General features: G+C 45.9%; 1 protein-coding gene across 3 annotated transcripts in view; it reads left to right on the top strand.

Moving 5' to 3' along the window:
* Nucleotides 1-24,589, top strand: part of LOC137348027 (1-phosphatidylinositol 4,5-bisphosphate phosphodiesterase delta-3-like) — a 313,571-nt gene that overhangs the window by 255,341 nt on the left and 33,641 nt on the right. The window lies entirely within an intron of this gene.

Genomic DNA, 24,589 nt, shown 5'->3' with positions numbered 1-24,589 from the left:
CGCAGGTCGCAGCAGGGCGGCTGATAAAATTCTGTGGCAAGAGGCCTGCCTCGACCCGTGACGTCAAGTAGGGGCCGCTGCAAATTACCAGCAGCAGAGGGACCTCGGTGTGGCCTCCCACCACATGGCGGCAGCACCCCAATTAGGATATATAAAACAGTACTTACCTCTGCAGATTATGCAGCCTGTCACCTCTCCTGCGCACTTCTGGATTTTTCGTTGAATGTGCGGCCATCACTTGCCGTCCCGTTCACGATCAGAAAAGCTGGCGGGTCATAAGAGGCCGAAGGTTCCGCTACGGAAGGTTAGTTCAGATATTCAGGGGTCTCACTCTGCCTACTGGAAGGGAGGAGGGAGGGGTTCTGGGATTTATTGGACGGAAAGCTCTGCCGGCATGAAGAGAGATACTGTGTACCCTCCCTCCGTAAACAGTGTACGCTCTGCGTTTGTTTGTGTTTGTGAGGGAGCAATGGCACTCTGGTCACCCTGTGTGTGGGGAGGGTGCCAGAAAGGTTAGGAGGGTAAAGGTTATATGGATGGGAGGGACAATCAATTCAGCTGGTAGGATCTTGGTGTGGTCATGCTGTGCCACTCAGTGTTGGCCAAGATGGGCAATGCCATGCCACATAGTTGATCCTTGAAAGCACCTGATGTACCCGTCAACACCGATCCCTGCCCTGTTAGAAACCTTCAAATACATGCAAGGTTCAACTTTATTTATCACATGGAAATGGGTATGGTTCATCCTGGATTGTGTGATCCTCTGCTCCTGAGGATCCGTATGTGCCGGAGCAAAATCAACAGGCAGGTGCAGTCCATGTCGAGGCCCCCGGTGGTGAGCAGCAGCCCCCAAGGGGAGCTTGCCATTACAGTTGCCATGCATCTCAGGCCTCACATGACACGCCATCGGATGTCAGAGTACCAGTGTCAGAGGCGATTGCGCATGTAGAGAAGGTGGTGACACGTCTCTGTGCCCTGCTCAACGATGACCTGCAGCCCATGGGCTTTGGTGGATATCCCATGCCATTGGTCCTCATAGTGGCAGCGGTTCTCAAGCTTGATGCCTCTTCAGCATTTCAGGGGCCCAGTAGAGACCTTTGTGGAGTCACACAGTCAGCAGTGCACCGCTGCATCAGGGAGGTCACCGATGCCCTGCACCGAAGGGCCAGTGAATATGTCCACTTCAGGATGGACTCTCACAGCCAAGCCCAGAGGGCCATCGGTTTCGGCACCATTAGCGGAGAACTATAGGTCATAATGTTCATACACTGCACCCATGTGGCCATCAGGCCTACTACCAGGCTGCCAACTGCAAGCGTCACCATTAAAGGAGTCCTCTCAATCTAGGTGAAGCTGGTGTGTGAACACCACAGATGCTTGCAGCGAATGTGTGACCACTGCTCAGGCAGCTGCCATAATGCCTGGGTCTTGCGCCAGTCCTGGATGCCACCTCTGTTCACTGAACTGGCTCAGATGGAGGGGTGGCTTCTTGGAGATAAGGGCTACCCTTTGCAGACGTGGCTCCCAACACCAGTGAGAGACTCCACCACAGCTGCAGAGGAGAGATACAACGCCAGTGACTGAGCTACATGAGCCACCAGTGAGCAGGAGATCGGCATGCTGAAAGAGCGCCTCCAATGCCTGTATGGATAGGGTGATGCCCTGTACTAGGGGCCGAAAAGGCCAGGTCCTTTCTTTGCTGCTCTGTACAACTGCGCATTCAATAGGGGCCAGGCCTGGCAATGATGAGGAGAGACGTCAACAGGATTCCTCCTCGGACTATGAGGACCTACAACATGAAAGATGCATGGGAGGGCAGATGGCACCCAGGCTCTACACGCAGCGCTAGCAGTGAGGTAGGGATGTACGGCAGTGGCTTATCAGACAAAGGCTGTCAGCTCCATAAGAATTGACATGAGCTCTGCAAGCCACACATCACCCTTGCTCACCTGTTGTGCACCAGTCCACATCTGCAGCATCCCTGTGTAAACCATTAGAGGCAGCAGCTGACTGAGCCAATGTCCATGTCACTGCATCCGTGGAGACACTCATGAGTAATGGTGGCATGGTAATGATGTTATTGGGTATGTTGGCTCTGCTGAAGGGCCAACGGTGCAAAGAGATGTGACATTGACGCTACATGCTGGCACACATTATTCACACACACAACAGGACACATGTTGGTGAGGAACATTTAGTGAAAGACGTATTTACATTGCTGTGACACCCGTACATTCCCATTTGTGTTAGTGTGTTCTCTGCAAACGCTTGCAAGTGCACCTTCTTGGTGCAACCTCTGTGCTAGCAGCCTGACTGGAAGAAGGCTGCTGATCTGATTGCCCTTTGGCTGTGGATGACTTTGGCGCTCGTACCTTGTGCACACAAGGCTGAGAGGGTTCCGGATGGCAGGGGGAGTGCTCGTTCATCCTCTTCCAGCATTGGACCCTTTACCCCACGGCTACTCACCTCCTCTGCCATCTCCAGCCAGGCTGCCTTGTTCAGGCAGAAGGGCCTCTTCTTACTGACACTGGTGAAAAGGACCTCCCACTTTGCCTACATAGTCTGGAGGAGAGTGAGCAGGGAGGCTTCGCTGAACTGTGGGGACACCCTAGAGCACCCCTCTGTCATCCTCGGCTTTTGGTGTGGTCCTTTAAGTGCAAAGGTGACTCCACCGTGTAACTGCTGGCTGCAAGGTTTGTCTTGCACATGTTTGAAAACCAATGCAGGACAAATGAGGGGATCTGTGCTGTTGTCATGGTCTTTCAACTATTATACATCAACACATGTTCACAACATTTTGCTTCTGCAACAGCTGATCATATTTATTGGTATAATATTTCCAGTTGGCAATGCAGCTAGAATATGAACATATTTTCCTGCTTTTTAACAAACATCGTTTAATTGCAGTTACATGTATTTTCACGTAACAGTTGGCAGAGAAATGAATACAGATTCCAAATGCATATTAGTCTGTGGCTTTTCACAGTCAGATGATTAGAAGCCCATAGTATGTAAATATTCTTCAATTATGGTTTTATTTTTGTTGTATATTTGCCTTTTATGGTACATTTAATTCTCACGTCCAGGAATATGCAAATTTTAAGATTATTCACCCAGGTGCGGCACACCGACAAGAAAGAATGTAACAATTAGGTGGGAGAAGAGGACCGCAACTTCACAGGACACTGGGACACAGAGGGTCAGTATGTGGCAGCAAAGCGGTAAGTGCTGGGGTCACTCAGCAGGTCAGGCAGCATCTGTGGAGAGAGAAGCAGAGTTAACTTTCAGGTCTGTGAACTTGGTCACTGTTAACTCTGCTTCTCTCTCCACAGATGCTGCCTGACCTGCTGGATTTTTGCAGCACTTTCTGCTTTGCTGCCAGACTGACAGCAGCCCCACTCTTCAGCAGTCAGGTAAGTATTTCATTGACAGCTGTCAGGAAGCAGGTGCTGCGGTGTGTTAAATAGAGCCCCAGCACCTGCTACACAGCTGTCAAAAGGTTCCTCACTGTACCAGATGTCCCGCCTCTCCCCACAAAATATGGGGGGTGGGGGCGGCTTGTGCAGTGATGCTAATGAGCCCCCGCACATAATATCGCAGGGGTTCGGCGGCCACCGCTGAATGCGGGCACCCTGCTAAATTTAAAGAGCACTGCCAGTCCAATGTTCCAAAGCACTTTATATTCAATGAACAAATATACTTTTGAAGTGTAGTCACAATTGTAAGGTAGGAAATGCAGCCGTCAATTCACACACAGCAAGCTCCCACAAACAGCCATAAGGACCAGATTATCTGTTTGTGGGATGTCAATTGAGGGAAAAGTATTGGCCAGGACACCAGAGATAACTCCCCTGCCCTTTGAAGTAGTACCATGGGATTTTTAAAAATTCATCTCATGGGATATGGGCATCGCTGGCAAGGCCAACATTTATTGCCCATTTCTAATTACCCTTGAGAAGGTAGTCGTGAGCCACCTTCTTGAACCGCTTGGGGTGTAGGTATACCCACAGTGCTGTTAGGAAGGGAGTTCCAGGATTTTGACCCAGTGGCAGTGAAGGAACGGCGATATAGTTCCAAGTCAGGATGGTGTGTGGTTTGGAGGGGAACCTGCAGGTGGTGGTGTTCCCATGCGTCTGCTGTCCTTGGCCTTCCTGGTGGAAGAGATTGCGAGCTTGGAAGGTGTTGTCGAAGGAGCCTTGGTGCATTGCTGCAGTGCATCTTGTAGATGGTACACACTGCTGCCACTGTGCATCGGTGGTGGAGGGAGTGAATGTTGAAGGTGGTGGATGGGGTGCCGTGAAATCGACTGCTTTGTCCTGGATGGTGTTGAGCTTCTTGAGTGTTGTTGGAGCTGCACCCATCCAGGAAAGTGGAGAGTATTCCATCACACTCCTGACTTGTGCCTTGGAGATTGTGAACAGACGTTGAGGAGTCAGGAGGTGGGCTACTCGCCACAGAATTCCCAGTCTCTGACCTGTTCTTGTAGGCACAGTATTTATATGGTTGGTCCAGTTCAGTTTCTGGTCAATAGTAACCCCTAGGATGTTGATAGTGGGGGATTCAGTGATAGCAATGCTGTTGAATGTCAAGGGGAGATGGTTAGATTCTCTCTTGTTGGAGATGGTCATTGCCTGGCACTTGTGTGGCGCGAATGTTACTTTCCACTTAGCCCATGCCCGAACGTTGACCAGGGTTTGCTGTATGAGAGCTTGGACTGCTTCAGCATCTGAGGAGTTGTGAATGGTACTGAACATTGTGCAATCATCAGTGAACATCCCCATTTGTTGGAGGGAAGGTCATTGATGAAGCAGCTGAAGATGGTTGGGCAGAGGACACTACTGTGTGGAACTCCTGCAGCGATATCCTGGGACTGAGATGATTGGCCTCCAACAAATGCAACCATCTTCCTTTGTGCTAGGTATGACTCCAATCAGTGGAGAGTTTTCATCCTTACTCCCATTGACTTCAATTTTGCTAGGGCTCCTTGATGCCACACCCGATCAAATGCTGCCTTGATGTCAAGGGCTGTCACTTTCACCTCACCTCAGGAATTCAGCTCTTTTATCCATGTTGGACCAAGGCTGTAATGAGGCCTGGAGCCTAGTGGCCCTGGCAAAATCCAAACTGAGCATCAGTGAGCAGATTGTTGCTGTTTAAGTGGCGCTTGATAGCACTGTCGATGACACCTTCCATCACTTTGCTGATGACTGAGAGTAGACTGTGTTGTATGATTGTCTTTAAGCGTGATGTCCCTTTAAGATCTTAGTATGCTAATGAACTAGGTACTAGGATGCAGTCATGTGACTACAAACCAGAGTCACTCTGCTACAGTAACACTGAGAGGAAAGTTGTGTGAATCGTTTGCTCTGCACTGTATATAATAGTTCAGCTGTAATAAACCTGTTTGAGATCTTCAATATAACAGGACTCCACGCATCTCATTTATGTTGTATCAGACAACATAAAGAACTCATTACATGGTGGCAGCTGTGGTGAGAAGACAAAGTCTAAATTGAAGACCACAGGTAAAACAACACTGAAAATGACTTTTTCTATAGCCAAAAGCGAGAAAGTTCAAGAGAAATACTGGCCCAAACAGTCGAAAGAAAAAAGAAACTTAATCTCCAGCTGTAGAAGACAGAGCTCAGAACGACAGGCTGCAAGTAAATCGGGTGAATCATTGTGCTGACAGTCGAGAGATATTGGTTTAAAAGCAACTAGCTTTGAAGTGCTTAAACAATTGATTCTTTCGAAAGACTCCATTTAAAAAAAGGAAGACCCGACTCCTCTCCCAGGCTGATCAAGGTCGGCGCCATTACAGGAGGCATCGGATTGCAAAAACGCAGGAAACCCCAATCACTGAAGACCTTCCATTCATGCAGCCACATTTTTTAAAAAAAACCTCATGAAACCACTCGAGCATAAAGGACAGAAACAAACTCGAGCAAAGGAATATCTATTGAACAGCTGCAAAAACAGCAGGTTTAAGTGCTGCAAGCAAGATAAACACAGAGCACTGTCAAACACCTGCTCCTCTCAATCCAAACAACGACTCTAAGTGACAGAGTTTCTTAAAGAGGAAACAATGCAGAGTCATAGAACAAGTCTTGAAGCAAGTTGTAAGCAAAAGAACAGCAGGACAATGGATACCAAATTTCCCAGCATGAACTGGAAGGCCAAGGATATCCTAAACAAGTTCCAATTTTTTAAACAAAGAATGCAGTTATGCTTTACCTACCTAGTGAATGCAGAACCAGAGTAGCAGCATGAAAAAATTCTGATAGCAGTTGGAAATCAGGGATTACACAGAATCAATAACTCTGGCTTATCAGAAGAGGACCAGAAAGATCCTGCAAAGATATGGAAAGTGCTGGAAGATCAATTCCGATTAAGAGAGAATTTTAAAATTTACCACCTGGAATTGATGTCCTACAGGCAACAACTACAGGAATCAATAGACCAGTTCACCAGTCGATGCCATAGTAAAGGCAATAAATATGATCTTTCAGAAACTGAGCTGTCGGACCGAATAATGGAGCTGGTGATTGTATCAACATCCATTGAAGCATTTCGGAAAGACCTCTTGGGGAAAAAGAAAGATCACAACATTGATGCACTGCTAGAAGATGGCAGGACATACAAAGCCATTGTAGCTGGACAACATAATATGTAAGCACTAGGTGCAGTCAACAGTATCAGCATGATAGCCAGGTCAAAAAGAGCAAGCAAGCTATGTGGTAAGTGTGGTTTGTTCCACTCAGTCAAAATAGTCCTGCATTTCAAGACCTGTGCAAGGCATGCAGTGCAAAAGGACACTGGGCCTGTCTATGCAAGAAATCTGGCTCCAAAGATGCAGCAAGTTACAGTAGGACATAAACAAACAGGCACAGCAACAGGGCAACAACAGCAGGAAAACGCCAGAGACCAGTGTAAACGCAAGCCAATACACTTTTAAAGAAAAAGTACCATATAGGGGCGGCACAGTGGCGCAGTGGTTAGCACCGCAGCCTCACAGCTCCAGCGACCCGGGTTCAATTCCGGATACTGCCTGTGTGGAGTTTGCAAGTTCTCCCTGTGTCTGCGTGGGTTTCCTACGGGTGCTCCGGTTTCCTCCCACATGCCAAAGACTTGCAGGTTGATAGGTAAATTGGCCATTATAAATTGCCCCTAGTATAGGTAGGTGGTAGGGAAATATAGGGACTGGTGGGGATGTGGTAGGAATATGGAATTAGTATAGGATTAGTACAAATGGGTGGTTGATGGTCGGCACAGACTCGGTGGGCCGAAGGGCCTGTTTCAGTGCTGTATCTCTAAAAAAAAAATGTATGGCAGGAGGATTATCAGAATATGTTTGAGCCTCTCAAACAAGCATTTTCATCAGAAACCTGTATCCTGCAGTACTATGATCCAAGGAAGAAGAAAATCCTGGAAGTCATAGAAACATAGAAAAAATCCACAGCAAAACAGACCTGAGACAAGACTCCGAGAGGAGGCAGTGGCGCAGTGGTTAGCACCACAGCCTCACAGCTCCAGCGACCCGGGTTCGATTCTGGGTCCTGCCTGTGCGGAGTTTGCAAGTTCTCCCTGTGACCACGTGGATTTCTGCCAGGTGCTCCGGTTTCCTCCCACAGCCAAAGACTTGCAGATTGATAGGTAAATTGGCCATTGTAAATTGCCCCTAGTGTAGGTAGGCGAATTGTGGGGATGTGGTAGAGAATATGGGATTAATGTAGGATTAGTATAAATGTGTGGTTGATGGTCTATGACTCTAGGAGTGATTCTCAGCCAGAAGATGAGCAGGCGTTTCACATTGTGAACCTGACACATCATGTTGATGAAGTCAAAAAACTGGAAGTTTTTGCGATCATTAACATCATGTGCCCAAAGAAAGTTGGCAAACACACAATCAGGGTCAAGATTGACACCGGAGCCAGTTCAAATATCCTACCAGTCCAAATCCTGAAGGATATGTATCAGAGTCATTGGAAATCAATGATACAACCAACAATTGCCAAGTTATCTGCATACAACGGGTCACCCATCCCTTGCAGTGGCACGCTAACAATGCTATGGCAAGTTGGCATGGAAACCACAAATATTTTACCTGGTAGAGACGAGTGGACCAGCAGTGGCAGGACTACCAGTGTGTAAGGACCTCAACATCATAACCATCCACGAGGTCACCAAGGTACCCATTACAGCAGAAGAGACCAAGGGTACCCGCATTGAGTCAGTCCATGACCTACAACAAACGTACCCAGACAGGTTCGACGCCATAGGAGATTTCAAAGGCGATGTCGTACTGCACCTCAGAGAGGATGCAATTCTGTCATTGGACCCTCTCAGAAAGTGCAGCGTGAGCATACAAGAAAAGCTTAAGTGTGAGTTAGATTACATGAAACACAATGGTATCATCCATCATGTGCATCATCACACAGACTGGTGCAGCTCAATTATGTGCTAAAGAAGGATGGAGCAATCAGTATGTCTAGATCCGAGGCATCTAAACCTCTCCCTAAAGAGATACCCCCACAAGATTCCGACCATTAGAGGAATTGAATCCTAAGTTCGCAGGAGATAAATTCTTCTCCAGGTTGGATGCTAAACATGGATATTGGTCAGTACACCTAGCTAAGGAATCTCAAGAAGTCACCGCCTTCAGGACACCATTTGGAAGATATTGCTTCCAGCGACTACCCTTCGGCTTATCTGTCAGTCAAGATCTGTTTCAGCAACATGTGGCCAGAATTATAGAAAACGTGCCTGGGTGTATATGCATTGCCGATGATATTGCAGTAATGGGCAAAACCAAAGAAGAACATGATTGAAATCGTCACTCACTAATGGCAGTAGCTTGTCGAAAAGGGCTCGTTTGTAACGGCAAGAAGTGCCAGGTGAATGTAAGTCAGATCAATTTCTTTGGCTCCATCTAGTCCGGTTGCGGAATTCATCCTGACCCAGGCAAAGTCGAAGATGTAAAGCATATGCCTAATCCACAAGACAAGGAAGACCTCCAGAGCTGTCTTAGATTTCTCAACTTCTTGACACCATACATTCCAAATTTTTCTGACAAAGCATCATCACTGAGAGAGCTCTTAAAGAAAAAGTACCATATCTATGGCAGGAGGACCATCAAAATATGTTTGAGCCTCTCAAACAAGCATTTTTAGCAGAAACCTGTATCCTGCAGTACTCTGATCCAAGGAAGAAGAAAATCCTGGAAGTCATAGAAGCATAGAAAATAGGAACAGGAGTTGGCCATTCGGCCCTGGTCTGCCATTCAAAAAAGATCATGGTTGATCATCTAATTCAGTACCCTGTTCCCGCTTTCTCTCCATATCCCTTGATCCCTTTGGCATTAAGAAATATATCTATCTCCTTCTTGAATATATTTAATGACTTTGCCTCCACTGCCTTCTGCAGTAGAGAATTCCACAGATTCACCACCCTCTGAGTGAAGAAATTTCTCCACATCTCGGTTCTAAATGGCATACCCTGTATCCTGAGACTGTGACACCTGGTTCTGGACCGCCCAGCCATCGGGAACATCCTTCCTGCACCTAGCCTGTCTAGTCCTGTTAGAATTTTATAGGTTTCTATGAGATTCCCTCTCATTTTTCTAAACTCTAGTGAATATAGGCCTAGTCGACCCAATCTCTCCTCATACATCCATCCTGCCATCCCAGGAATCAGCCTAGTAAATCTTCTTTGCACTCTCTCCATGGCAAGAACATCCTTCCTCAGATAAGGAGACCAAAATTGCACACAATACTCCAGATGTGGTCTCACCAAAGCCCTGTATAACTGCAGTAAGACATCCTTGCTCCTGTACTCAAATCCTCTTGCAATGAATGCCAACATACCATTCGCCTTCCTAATTGCTTGCTGCACCTGAAAGCTTGCTTTCAGTGTACAAGGACACCTAGGTCTTGTTGCATCTCCCCCTTTCCCAATCTATCACCGTTCAGATAATAATCTGCCTTTCTGTTTTTGCCACCAAAGCACCTTACATTTATCCATGTTATACTGCATCTGCCGTGCATTTGCCCACTCACCCAACTTGTCCAAATCACATTGGGGCCTCTTTGCTTCCTCCTCACAGCTCACATTCCCCCCCTAGCTTTGTGTTGTCTGCAAACTTGTTACATTTAGTTCCCTCACCCAGGTCATTAATATATATTGTGAATAGCTGGGGCCCAAGCACTGATCCCTGCAGTACCCCACTAGTCACTGCCTGCCACCCGGAAAAAGACCCGTTTATTCCTACTCTGTGTTTCCTGTCTGTCAACCAATTCTCAATCCATGCCAGTATATTACCCCCAATCCAATGTGCTTTCATTTTGCACACTAACCTCTTATGTAGGACCTTATCAAAAGCCTTCTGAAAATCCAAATACACCACATCCACTAGTTCTCCCTTATCTATTCTAGTTACATCCTTAAAAAACTGCAGTAGATTTGTTAAGCATGATTTCCCCTTCGTAAGCCCATGTTGACTTTTTCCAATCCCGTTTATGCTTTCCAGATGTTCTGCTATCACATCCTTTATAATAGACTCTAGCATTTTCCCCACTACTGATGTAAGGCTAACTGGTCTGTAATTCCCTGCTTTTTCTCTCTCTCCTTTTTCTAAATAGTGAGGTTACATTTACAGGCATGCGCCATGGAGAGGTCACTCCATAGTCGCCTCAGAGCGACCAAAACAACACAGAAGGCAGCAGTTACGAGTTATAAGCCCAGCTCAATTGGCGTAGAGATTGGGCGCCACGAGTTGCCTTTGTCGGTGGAAGAGGTCATCGCATCTCACTGGACAGCTACCACCCGCCTCAAACCGGGCAGCCCCCGGTCAGTAAGGTTCTGTCCCGCCACAGTCCACCTGCTTCAGTGGGTGCTTGGAGCTCAGGGTCATTGCCTGACAAGTGGACTGTAACACCGCACCAAACAGCATGACAAAAAAAGGAAAGAAGGTTTTTGCAAGCTGGAATGTCAGAACTAGGTGTCCTGGCATGTCGGAAGACCTTACACAAATCAACGATTCTCGGAAGACCGCCATCATTAACAACGAGCTCAGTAGACTCAATGTGGACATTGCAGCACTTCAGGAGACACGCCTCCCTGTGAGCGGATCTCTAAGAGAGCAAGACTACACCTTCTTCTGGCAGGGTAGGGATCCTGAAGAACCAAGACAGCATGGAGTGGGCTTCGCCATCAGAAACTCTTTGCTCAGCATGATAGAGCCACCCTCAAATGACTCGGAACACATACTGTCCATCCAACTGTTCACCGTCTCTGGTCCAGTACACCTACTCAGCATCTATGCTCCAACACTGTGCTCCCCACCTGAAGCTAAAGACCAGTTCTACGAGGAACTCCATAATATCATTAGTAGCATCCCCAATACCGAACACCTATTCCTGCTGGGGGACTTTAATGCCAGGGTTGGGGCCGACCATGACTCATGGCTCTCCTGCCTTGGGCGCTATGGCATTGGAAGGATGAATGAGAATGGATAGAGACTGCTTGAGTTGTGTACCTATCATAACCTCTGCGTCACCAACTCGTTCTTTCATACTAAACCCTGTCACCAGGTTTCTTGGAGGCACCCAAGATTACGTCGTTGGCACCAGCTGGACTTCATCGTCACAAGGCGAGCCTCTTTAAACAGTGTTCAAATCACACGCAGCTTCCACAGTGTGGACTGCGACACTGACCACTCCCTGGTGTGCAGCAAGGTTGGACACAAAGCAATGAAGCTGCATCACTCCAAGCAGAAGGGCCGCCCGTGCATCAACACTAGCAGAATCTCTCATCCACAGCTGTTAGATCAATCGGAACTCAGTGATGCCATTGATTCTCTAGCCAGCGGAAACGCCCCTGGGAAGGACGGCATTACCCCTGAAATAATCAAGAGTGCCAAGCCTGCTATACTTTCAGCACTCGATGAACTGCTTTGCCTGTGCTGGGACGAGGGAGCAGTACCACAGGACATGCGCGATGCCAATATCATCACCCTCTATAGGAATAAGGGTGACCGCGGTGACTGCAACAACTACCGTGGAATCTCCCTGCTCAGCATATTGGGGAAAGTCTTCGCTCAAGTCGTTTTAAACAGGCTCCAGAAGCTGGCTGAGCGTGTCTACCCTGAGGCACAGTGTGGCTTTTGAGCAGAGAGATCCACTATTGACATGCTGTTCTCCCTTAACCAGCTACAGGAGAAATGCCGTGAACAACAGATGCCCCTCTACGTTGCTTTCATTGATCTCACGAAAGCCTTTGACCTCGTCAGCAGACGTAGTCTCTTCAGACTACTAGAAAAGATTGGATGTCCACCAAAGCTGCTAAGTATCATCACCTTATTCCATGACAATATGAAAGGCACAATTCAGCATAGCGGCACCTCATCAGACCCCTTTCCCTCATCAGACCCTTTTCCTATCTTGAGTGGTGTGAAACAGGGCTGTGTTCTTGCACCTACACTGTTTGGGATCTTCTCCCTGCTGCTCTGACATGCGTTCAAGTCTTCAGAAGAAGGAATTTTCCTCCACACAAGATCAGGGGGCAGGTTGTTCAACCTTGCCCGTCTAAGAGCGAAGACCAAAGTATGGAAAGTCTTCATCAGGGAACTCCTCTTTGCTGACGATGCTGCATTAACATCTCACACTGAAGAGTGTCTGCAGAGACTCATTGACAGGATTGCCGCTGCCTGCAACGAATTTGGCCTAACCATCAGCCTCAAGAAAACGAACATCATGGGACAGGACGTCAGAAATGCTCCATCCATCAATATCGGCAACCACGCTCTGGAAGTGGTTCAAGAGTTCACCTACCTAGGCTCAACTATCACCAGTAACCTGTCTCTCGATGCAGAAATCAACAGCGCACGGGAAAGGCTTCCACTGCTATGTCCAGACTGGCCAAGAGAGTGTGGAAAAATGGCGCACTGACACGGAACACAAAAGTCTGAGTGTATCAAGCCTGTGTCCTCAGTATCTTGCTCTACGGCAGCGAGGCCTGGACAATGTATGTCAGCCAAGAGCGACGTCTCAATTCATTCCATCTTTGCTGCCTCCGGAGAATCCTTGGCATCAGGTGGCAGGACCGTATCTCCAACACAGAAGTCCTCGAGGCGGCCAACATTCCCGGCATATACTCCCTACTGAGCCAGCGGCGCTTGAGATGGCTTGGCCATGTGAGCCGCATGGAAGATGGCAGGATCCCCAAGGACACATTGTACAGCGAGCTCGTCACTGGTATCAGACCCACCGGCCGTCCATGTCTCCGTTTTAAAGATGTCTGCAAACGCGACATGAAATCCTGTGACATTGATCACAAGTCATGGGAGTCAGTTGCCAGCGATCGCCAGAGCTGGCGGGCAACCATAAAGGCGGGGCTAAAGTGTGGCGAGTCGAAGAGACTTAGCAGTTGGCAGGAAAAAAGACAGAAGCGCAAGGGGAGAGCCAACTGTGAAACAGCCCCGACAACCAATTTTATCTGCAACGCCTGTGGAAGAGTCTGTCACTCTAGAATTGGCCTTTATAGCCACTCCAGGCGCTGCTTCACAATCCACTGACCACCTCTCGGTGCTTACCCATTGTCTCTCGAGACAAGGAGGCCAAAGAAGAAGGAGGTTACATTTGCCACCCTCCAATCTGTAGGAACTGCTCCAGAGTCTATTTTGGAAGATGACCACCAATGTATCCACTATTTCCAGGGTCAATTCCTTTAGTACTCAGGGATGTAGATTATCAGGCCCTGGGGATTTGTCAGCCTTTAACCCCATTAATTTCAGCAGCACTATTTTTTTACTAATACTGATTTCCTTCAGTTCCTCCCTCTCTTTAGACCCTTGGTTCCCTAACATTTCTAGGAGGTTATTTGTGTCCTCCTTTGTGAAGACGGAACCAAAGTATGTGGTTAATTGTTTTGCTATTTCTTTGTTCCCCATTATAATTTCCCCCGTTACTGACTGTAAGGGGCCTACATTTGTCTTCACTAATCTTTTTCGCTTCACGTGTTTATAGAAGCTTTTCCAGTCAGTTTTTATGTTCCCCGCAAGTTTACTCTCATACTCTACTTTCCCTGCTTAATCAACCTCTTTGTCCTCCTTTGCTGAATTCTAAGCTACTCCCAATCCTCAGACCTGCTGCCTATTCTGGCAATTTTATATGCCTCCTCTTTGGATCTAATGCTATCCTTAATTTCTTTTGTTGAACCACCTTTCTGGTTTTATTTTTGCGCCAGACAGGAATGAATAATTGTTGTAATTCATGCACACGTTCTTTAAATATTATCCATTGCCTATACACCGTCAACCCTGTCAGTAATGTTCCCCAATCTACCATCGCCAACTCATGCCTCATACGTTCGTAGTTTCCTTTATTTAGATTCAGGACCCTAGTTTCGGATTCAACTACTTCACTCTCCATCTTAATGAAGAATTCTATCATGTTATGGTTGCTCCTCCCCAAAGGAACCCCGCACAACAAGATTGTTAATTAATCCTTTCTCATTGCACAATACCCAGTCTAGGATAGCCTGTTCTCTAATTGGTTCCTCAACGTATTGGTCTAAAAAACCATCAGGTACACACTCCAGGAAATCCTCCTCCACAGTATTATTGCTAATTTGGTTTGACCAATCTATATGTAGATCAGGTCACCCATGATTACAGTTGTACCCTTATTGCATGCGTCTCTAATTTCCTATTTAATGCCATCCCTTACATCTCCACTACTGTTTGGGGGCCTATAGACAACTCCCACCAACGTTTTCTGCCCCTTGGTGTTTCTTAGCTCCACCTATACAGATTCCACATCATGATTTTCCGAGCCAATATCCTTCCTCACTATTGCATTGATTTCATAGAAACATGGAAACATAAAAAATAGGAGCAGGGGTAGGCCATTTGGCCCTTCGAGCCTGCACCACCATTCATTATGATCATGGCTGTTCATCCAACTCAGTAACCTGTTCCCGCTTTCCCCCCATACCCTTTGATCCCTTTAGACCCAAGAGCTATATCTAACTTTTTCTTGAAAACATGTGATGTTTTGGCCTCAACTGCTTTCTGTGGTGGCAAATTCCACAGGCTCACCACTCTCTGGGTGAAGAAATTTCTCCTCGTTTCAGTCCTGAAAGGTTTACCCCATATCCTTAGACTATGACCCCTGGTTCTGGACTCCCCCACCATCGGGAACATCCTTCCTGCATCTACCCCGTCAAGTCCTGTTAGAATTTTATAGGTTGCTATGAGATCCCCCCTCACTCTTCTGAACTCCAGCGAATATAATCCTAACCGACTCAATCTCTCCTCATACGTCAGTCCCGCCATCCCAGGAATCAGTCTGGTAAACCTTTGCTGCACTCCCTCTATAGCAAGAACATCCTTCCTCAGATAAGGAGACCAAAACTGCACACAATATTCCAGGTGTGGCCTCACCAAGGCCCTGTGTAATTGCAGCAAGGCATACCTGCTCCTGTACTCAAATCCTCTTGCTGTGAAGGCCAACATACCATTTGCCTTTTTTACCACCTGTTGCACCTACATGCTTACCTTCAATGACTGGTGTACAAGAATACCCAGGTCTCATCGCATATTCCGCTCTCTCAGTTTATAGCCATTCAGATAATAATCTACCTTCCTGTTTTTGCTACCAAAGTGGATAACCTCACATTTATCCACATTATACTGCATCTGCCATGCATTTGCCCATTCACTCAACTTGTCCAAATCACCCTACAGCCTCTCTGCATCCTCCTCACAACTCACCCTCCCACCCAGTTTTGTGTCATCTGCAAATTTGGAGGTATTACATTTAGTTCCCTCATCTAAATCATGAATATATATTGTGAATAGCTGGGGTCCTAACACCGATCCCTGCGATACCCTACTAGTCACTGCCTGCCATTCAGAAAAAGACCCATTTATTCCTACTCTTTGTTTCCTGTCTGCCAACCAAGTTTCTATCCATCACAATACATACCTCCAATCCCATGCGCTTTAATTTTACACGCTAATCTCTTATGTGGGACTTTGTCAGAAGCCTTCTGAAAGTCCAAATAAACCACATCCACTGGCCCCCCCTCATCAACTCTACTAGTTACATCCTCGAAGAATTCTAGTAGATTTGTCAAGCATGATTTTCCTTTTATAAATCCATGTTGACTCTGTCCGATTCTACCACTGTTCTCCAAGTGCTCTGTTATAAATTCTTTGATAATGGACTCTCGAATTTTCCCCACTATGATGTCAGGCTGACTGGTCTATAATTCCCTGTTTTCTCTCTACCTCCCTTTTTAGATAGTGGGGTTACATTAGCTACCCTCCAGTCTGAAGGAACTGTTTCAGAGTGTATAGAATCTTGGAAGATGACCGCCAATGCATCCACTATTTCTAGGGCCACTTCCTTAAGTACTCTGGGATGTAGGTTATCAGGCCCTGGAGATTTATCGGCCTTCAATCGCATCAATTTCCCCAACACCATTTCTCTACTAATACTGATTCCTTCAGTTCCTCCCTCTCACTAAACCTTGTGTTCCCCAACATTTCTGGTATGATATTTGTGTCCTCCTTTGTGAAGACAGAACAAAAGTATGCATTTAATTGGTCAGCCATTTCTTTATTCCCCATAATAAATTCCTCTGTTTCTGACTGTAAGGGACAGACATTTGTCTTCACCAATCTTTTTCTCTTCACAAACCTATAGAAACCTTTACAGTCAGTTTTTATGTTCCCCAAAAGCTTGCTCTCATACTCTATTTTCCCCTTCTTAATCAATCCCTTGGTCCTCCTTTGCTGAATTCTAAACTGATTCCAGTCCTCAGGTTTGTTGTTTTTCCTGGTGAATTTGTATGCCTCTTCCTTGGATCTAATGCTATCTCTAATTTCTCTTGGAAGCCATGGTTTGGCTACCTTTCCCATTTTACTTTTGCGCCAGACAGGAATAAACAATTGTTGCAGTTCATCCATGCGCTCTTTGAACGTTTGCCATTGCCTGTCCACCGTCATCCATTTAAGTAACGTTTCCCAATCCATCATAGCCAACTCGCGCCTCATACCTTTGTAGTTTCCTTTGTTAAGATTCAGGGCCCTCGTCTCAGAATCAACTACGTCACTTTCCATCTTGATGAAGAATTCTATCATATTATGGTTGCTTATCCCCAAGGGGTCTCACACAACTAGATTGTCAATTATTCCTCTCTCATTGCACAATACCCAGTCTAGGATGGCCTGTTCTCTAGTTGGTTCCTCAACGTATTGGTCCAGAAAACCATCCCGTATACACTCCGTGAATTCCTCCTCTACGGTATTGTGACTAATTTGATTTGCCCAATCTATATGCAGATGAAAGTCGCCCATAATTACAGATGTTCCTTTATCGCATGTGTCTCTAATTTCCTGTCTAATGCCATTCCCAACATCACCACTACAGTTTGGGGGTCTATATACAACCACCACTAACGTTTTTTGCCCCTTAGTGTTTCTCAGCTCTACCCACATCGATTCCACATCGTCAGAGCTAATACCCTTCCTCACTATTGTGTTAATTTCCTCTTTAACCAGCAATGCAACTCCAGCGTCTTTTACTTTTTGTCTGTCCTTCCTAAATACTGAATACTCCTGAATGTTCATTTCCCATCCCTGGACACACTGCAGCCATGTCTCCGTAATCCCGACTATATCATACCCGTTTACATCTATTTGCGCGATTAACTCATCCATTTTATTGCGAATACTCCGCGCCTTAAGGTACAAAAGCCTTAAGGCTTGTCTTTTTAACATTACTTGTCCTCTTCCCACTATTTCTCACTGTGGCCCTGTTTGCTTCTGGCCCTTGATTTCTCTGCCTATCACTTTTCTTATTCCCCTTGCCATCTTTTGTTCTTGTCTTTGATCCCCCCTCCTCTGACTCCTTGCAAAGGTTTCCATCCCCCTGCCATTTTAGTTTAAACCCTCCCCAACCACTCGAGCAAATACTACTTCCCCTTGGACATCAGTCCTGGTCCTGCCGAGGTGTAACCCGTCCAGTCTGTACTGGTCCCACCTCCCCCAGAAACGGTCCCAATGTCCCAGGAATCTAAAACCCTCCCCCTCACACCATCTCTTCAGCCACATATTCATATTCTGCTATTTCTACTCTGACTAGCACGTTGCACTGGTAGTAATCCTGAGATCACTACCTTTGAGGTCCTACTTTTCAATTTACTTCCTAACTCCCTATATTCTGCTTTTAGGACCTCATCCCTTTTTTTACCTATGTCGTTTGTACCAATGTGTACCACGACCACTGGTTGTTCACCCTCCCCCTTCAGAATGTCCTGTAACCGCTCTGAGACATCCTTGACCCTAGCACCAGGGAGGCAACATACCATCCTGGAGTCTCTTTTGTGGCCACAGAAATGCCTATCTATTCCCCTTACAATTGAATCCCCTATAACTATTGCATTCCCATACTTTTTACTCCTCCCCTGTGCAGCAGAGCCAACCGTGGTGCAACGAATTGGGCTGTTGCTGCTTTCCCCTGAGAGGCCATTCCCCCCAACAGTATCCAAAGCAAAATACTGTGGATGCTGGAAATCTGAAATAAGAACAGAAAGTGCTGTAAAAACTCAGCAGGTCTGGCAGCATCTGTGGAGAGAGAAGCAGAGTTAATGTTTCAGGTCAGAGACCCTTCTTCAGAACTGGCAGATATAAGAAATGTAAAAGATTTTAAGCAAGTGAAGCGGGGATGGGGCAGGAGATAACAAAAGAGAAGGTATTGATAGGACAAGGTCACAGAATAGCTGACCAGAAGGTCATGGAGCAAAGGCAAACAATATGTTAATGGTGTGCTGAAAGACAAAGCATTAGTACAGATAGGGTGTTAATTTTAGTTTAGAGATATAGCACTGAAACAGGCCCTTCGGCCCACCAAGTCTGTGCCAACCATCAACCACCCATTTATACTAATCCTACACTAATCCCATATTCCCACCACATCCCCACCTGTCCCTATATTTTCCTACCACCTACCTATACTAGGGGCAATTGCTAATGGCCAATTTACCTATCAACCTGCAAGTTTTTGGCATGTGGGAAGAAACCGGAGCACCCAGAGGAAACCCACGCAGACACAGGGAGAACTTGCAAACTCCACACAGGCAGTACCCAGAATTGAACCCGGGTCGCTGGAGCTGTGAGGCTGCGGTGCTAACCACTGCGCCACTGTGCCTGGACTCAAAACAGTAGGCACTGTAGAAACAAACTGAAAAAGCTAAAATAAAATAAACACAAAAGAAAAAATAACTAAAGATAAAAGTAAAATGGGGGGCCCATCATGCTCTGAAATTGTTCAACACAATGTTCAGTCTGGCAGGCTGTAGTGAGATGGTAAATGTTCGGTAAATGAGGTGCTGTTCCTTGAGCTTGTGTTGATTTTCACTGGAACGCTGCAGCAATCCCAGGACAGAGATGTGAGCATGAGAGCGGAGGTGGGGGTGGGGGGGGTGTTGTTGAAATGGCAAGCAACCAGAAGCTCGGGGTCATGTTTTCGGACTGAGCAGAGGTGTTCCACAAAGCGTCACCCAGTCTGCGTTTAGTCTCCCCAATGTAGAGGAGACCACATTGTGAGCAGCGAATACAGTATACTACATTGAAAGAGGTACAAGTAAATTGCTGCTTCACCTGAAAGGAGTGTTTTGGGCCTTGGATAGTGAGGAGAGATGAGGTAAATGGGCAGGTATTACACCTCCTGCGATTGCAGGGGAAGGTGCTGTGGGAAGGGGACGAGGTGGTGGGGGTAATGGAGGTGTGGACCAGGGTGTCGCGGAGGGAAAGATCCCTTCGGAATGCTGACGGGGAAGAGAGGGGAAGATGCCTTTGGTAGTGGCATCACGCTGGAGGTGGCGAAGGTTGATACTTTGGATACGGAGGCTGATGGGGTAGTAATTGAGGACAAGGGGAACCCTGTCGCGGTTCTGGGAGTTGGGGAAGGAGTGAGGGTAGAGGTGTGGGAAATGGGACGGACACGGTTGAGGGCCCTGTCAACCACAGTGGGGTGGGAATTCTCAGTTGAGGGAAAAGGAAGACATATCAGAAGCGCTGTCATGGAAGGTAGCATCATCACAGCAGATGCGTCGGAGATGGAGAAACTGGGAGAATGGAATGGAATCCTTACAGGAGGCAGGGTGTGAAGAAGTGTAGTCGAGGTAGCTGTGGGAGTCGGTGGGCTTATAATGAATATTAGTAGACAGCCTATCCCCAGAAATGGAGACAGAGAAGTCGAGGAAGGGAAGGGAAGAGTCGGAGATGGAGGTGAAGGTGAGAGAAGGGTGGAAATTAGAAGCAAAGTTGATAAAGTTTTCAAGTTTGGGGGGGGAGCAGGAAACGGCACCGATACAGTCATCAATGTACCGGAAAAAGAGTTGGGGGAGGGGGCCTGATTAGGACTGGAACAAGGAATGTTCGACATATCCCACAAAAAGACAGGCATAACTAGGGCCAATGCGGGTACCCATAGCAACACCTTTTACTTGAAGAAGTGAGTGGAGTTGAAGGAGAAGTTGTTCAATGTGAGAACAAGTTCAGCCAGGCAGAGGAGGGTGGTGGTAGATGGGGACTGGTTGGGCCTTGTTGGAGATGGATTATTATAAAATCCCTGGGAGAGACACGTCCAGATGTACTTTTGTCCCTTGAACGTAAACGCAAATTTATATTGACTCTTGTGCCAACTGTATGGACCAGAACCCATTGCTAATGTCCAACACAGTAAACCACTGATTTGTTATTTTCTAAAACTTTGATTGTCCTCTTAAATATCAGATAAATTTCCCTTTTAGTGCTTTAAAATAACCGCTCATATCAATTAAATTTTGTTTATTGATTCCAATTTCTTATGCCCAGACTTGGTTGTACTTTTTGTACGTTAAGGACAGAAGTGTTTGCAACTATCTTTCCTTCTCAAGCATTTTGTCTCATTGATAAAGATGCTATGATATTTGATGTCTGTAATTCAGTTTTAAATTCTCAAAGCTGCTGGATCTCTTGTTGTGGCATCAGTTCTCATGTGGCCTTGGAACCTGCCGTCACCTGCTTAAAAATAATCCATTATGGATCTGCCCCTGAGCCCAATGGGTTAATTTGTCCAATTCTATCTGTCAACTTAGAAATGTAAAATTTAACAATGTCCAATATGTATAAATTTGACTCTCAGCAATGCAAAAAGCTGCAGCGAGTTAAGTTCTTTGTTTGTCTCAAGGGGACGGAGCAAAACATTCTCAGCTACGTCACTTTACGAAACCTTTCTTTTCTGATTGAAAAGAACTATCTATTTTAAACCTTTTCAATCCTTTTGGTATCCTTAGGGTTTAAAAACAACAAAATCATGTGTAACATTTTTCAACTTCAAAGGAAAGCATCTCCATCAGGAAAGACAGCATTTTAGATTAAACTCCAATTGTTTCCAAACTTTTTGTATCTCTTGTAAGAGGTTCCTAATCCAAGGAATTTTACAACAAAGATGATTCCAATTCCAATTCATTGCAATAATATTTAAAAATCAAAACTGCTGACGTTATATGAGTGAGTCCCACGTCCGGAACTTAAGACTCCTCCAAAACTCGACATGCTAAACTTGAAAGTTCATTGTGGTTGCAAATGACATTTCCAGTTCTTCAACTTAAACAGGTCAATTAACCTTAACAGTATTAATTCAATTCAGACTTATTAACTTATAATACTTATTAACTACACACAGAACAGAATAGCACGTGCTTATTTTAAAAGATAGGTAAATTACATCATTTTCTTGCTCTTTCTTCAGGCGCCTTTTCAAATGCCTATAATAAAACCAAAAACTAAAGAAAAAGTTATTTAACATTCTTACAACAAAAGACTTAACACTAGGTCCTTACACAAACTTTAATCTTTTTAAACAGACAGAATCTTTCCTATATCTCCTTTTCTATCCTTTCTTTCCCTTAAAACAAGATAACAGTCAGTAAAACACGTCTTCAAATTTAGACTGTAAAATAAAACAATAGCAGAGTTTCCAATTAAAACAATGTTCCAAACCCCAAATTAGATTTCTGCCAGACATCTTCAGACCTTCAAGGCTGAAGCTTATCCCTCAGAAAATTGTTCATTGCCTTTTCACAGTTGCAAAACCAACTAAAAATAAAACTTTAACTTAAAATATAATTCAATTTTATATCCCATTCCTGGGTGCAAAATCTTAAATCAAAATGAACACACTGAACAATCACTTTTCACACTCATTCAATTCCAAACAACTTAATAGACTCATGCTTTTAACATTAAAGCCAGACAACAAAGAGTTAACGACAGTCAGTTCTACAGAATACAAGCTGTTCTTCCCAGATATTCAATTCATTCGCGGAAGCTTCCGACATTCTCACAGTCGAATCAAAGACACAGTTACTTGTTTTTACTCTAAAACATTCCTATCTTTAAAACACATATTTACCGTGGCGCTTCTGCGTCTCCTTCGAGGGGGCAAACGGACGTGGGTTGCCTTTCTCCAGAGGACATGGCTTACTTGTCCCCGGGGGCAACCCTTCCTTCTTGGAAGCCGTTGAGTCCACTCTTACTTCTACTTTCTCAAAGCCTTCTAAATTTACGAGTTCTTTTCTATGAATCAAGTAGCATTAAAACAAAGGAAAACAAACAAGACACAACAAAACTAATAGACTCAAGGATACGAACAGGCACAGTTAATGTTAAATTCTCAAGGTTAGCTAACCGGCACACCCCTGTCTCTCAGGCCAACGCTCTTTCGTTCTCCCTCCGTCCCACAGCCTCTCTCTCCAGGGCCAGATTCCGGCTCGTGTACTCAGGAGCAACGATCACGTGCCTGTCGGGTCAATTTGGCAGTTTAGTTACAGCCCCAGTCGTTCACCGTCCCAGACGGTTGTCCTAACTCCTTTTGTCCCACAGCCTCTTTACTCCACCCGGTGGAGGAACAGCTCGTGCAAACTCAAATTAGGATCACCAAATTCCCAGAATTTGGTATTACTACAACACCGAATTCGTCACATTTTACTGGATTTTCTACTTTAGGTTCCAAATCCCCGTTAGGTTCATTCAGGATCCCGTACAAAAGGGATCCTGCCGACTACGCCAAACTGTTAGAGAAAATCCAGATTGTGCCCAATTGTTGAACAAATTCTCCGGACTCAGACGTTGAGAATCAAACACTTTATTGCATGATATCATGGGGAGGCACACCTTACCTAAATGCGGTCCAGTGCTGCTCCCGACAGCTACAAATCGTCGTGGACTTCTATAGTATAAAAGAAGCAGAGCTAGCAGTTTCACAATTAAGCATAAACCACAGGACAACCACAAGACCACCTGCAGCTCTGTGCCCTTTGCAAAGTCCGAGGTCAGTAGAGCGTTAGTTCGAGCATAACACGCTAGTTCCTTAATTCAATGCTCACTCCAGACTATATCTGGCTGTTACTTCTGGCTAGGTTGTACAAACATGATAAAAGCGGAAGAGTCAGCAATGAACAGTCTGCGTTCACTTCCCCAAAATCCATCATGAGCTCTGTCTCTTCCTAAGACAGTTGATTGTGGTCAGTTGCTCTGTCTACATTTTATGACCATTGGTTAGGTTAGCTACAAGCTGCGTCCTGTTTCTCTATTTCTACAAAGTTAAGAAATAATTAGCAAAGCTCAGAAAATTCTCCAACAGGCCTCTGCTCAAGGAAGAAGTGGAGAGCCCTCAAACCATCCTGGTGGGGACTCTCAGACACTTCTTCCTACTTCCCCCTGGACCATGACCTCACCACCGAACATCAAGCAACTGTCCACAGGACTGTCACTGACCTCATCTCCTCTGGAGATCTTCCCTCTACAGCTTCCAACCTCATAGTCCCACAACCCTGGACAGCCCGCTTCTACCTCCTTCCCAAAATTCCACAAACAGGACTGTCCCAGCAGATCCATTGTTTCAGCCTGTTCCTGCCCCACTGAACTTATTTCTTCCTATCTTGACTCTATCTTTTCTCCAATGGTTCAGTCTCTTTCCATCTACATCTGTGACTCTTCTGACGCCCTACGTCATTTTGACAATTTCCAGTTTCCTGGCCCAACTGCCTCCTCTTCACTATGGACGTCCAATCGCTCCACACCTCCATCCCCCACCAGGATGGTTTGAGGGCTCTCCGCTTCTTCCTGGAACAGAGGCCCAACCAGTCCCCATCCACCACCACCCTCCTCTGCCTGGCTGAACTTGTTCTCACATTGAACAACTTCTCCTTCAACTCCACTCACTTCTTCAAGTAAAAGATGTTGCTATGGGTACCCCCATGGGTCCTAGTTATGCCTGCCTGTTTGTGGGATATGTTGAACATTCCTTGTTCCAGTCCTACTCAGGTCCCCTCCCCCAACTCTTTTTCCGGTACATTGATGACTGTATCGGTGCCGTTTCCTGCTCCCGCCCCGAACTGGAAAACTTTATCAACTTTGCTTCCAATTTCCACCCTTCTCTCACCTTTACATGGTCCATCTCTGACACTTCCCTTCCCTTCCTCGACTTCTCTGTCTCCATCTCTGGGGATAGGTTGTCTACTAATATCCATTATAAGC

Source organism: Heterodontus francisci, chromosome 33 (genome assembly GCF_036365525.1).
Source record: "Heterodontus francisci isolate sHetFra1 chromosome 33, sHetFra1.hap1, whole genome shotgun sequence".
NCBI lineage: Eukaryota > Metazoa > Chordata > Chondrichthyes > Heterodontiformes > Heterodontidae > Heterodontus > Heterodontus francisci.
The sequence above is the reverse complement of the archived record's forward strand: the minus strand, read 5'-3'. Positions and strand labels throughout refer to the sequence as shown.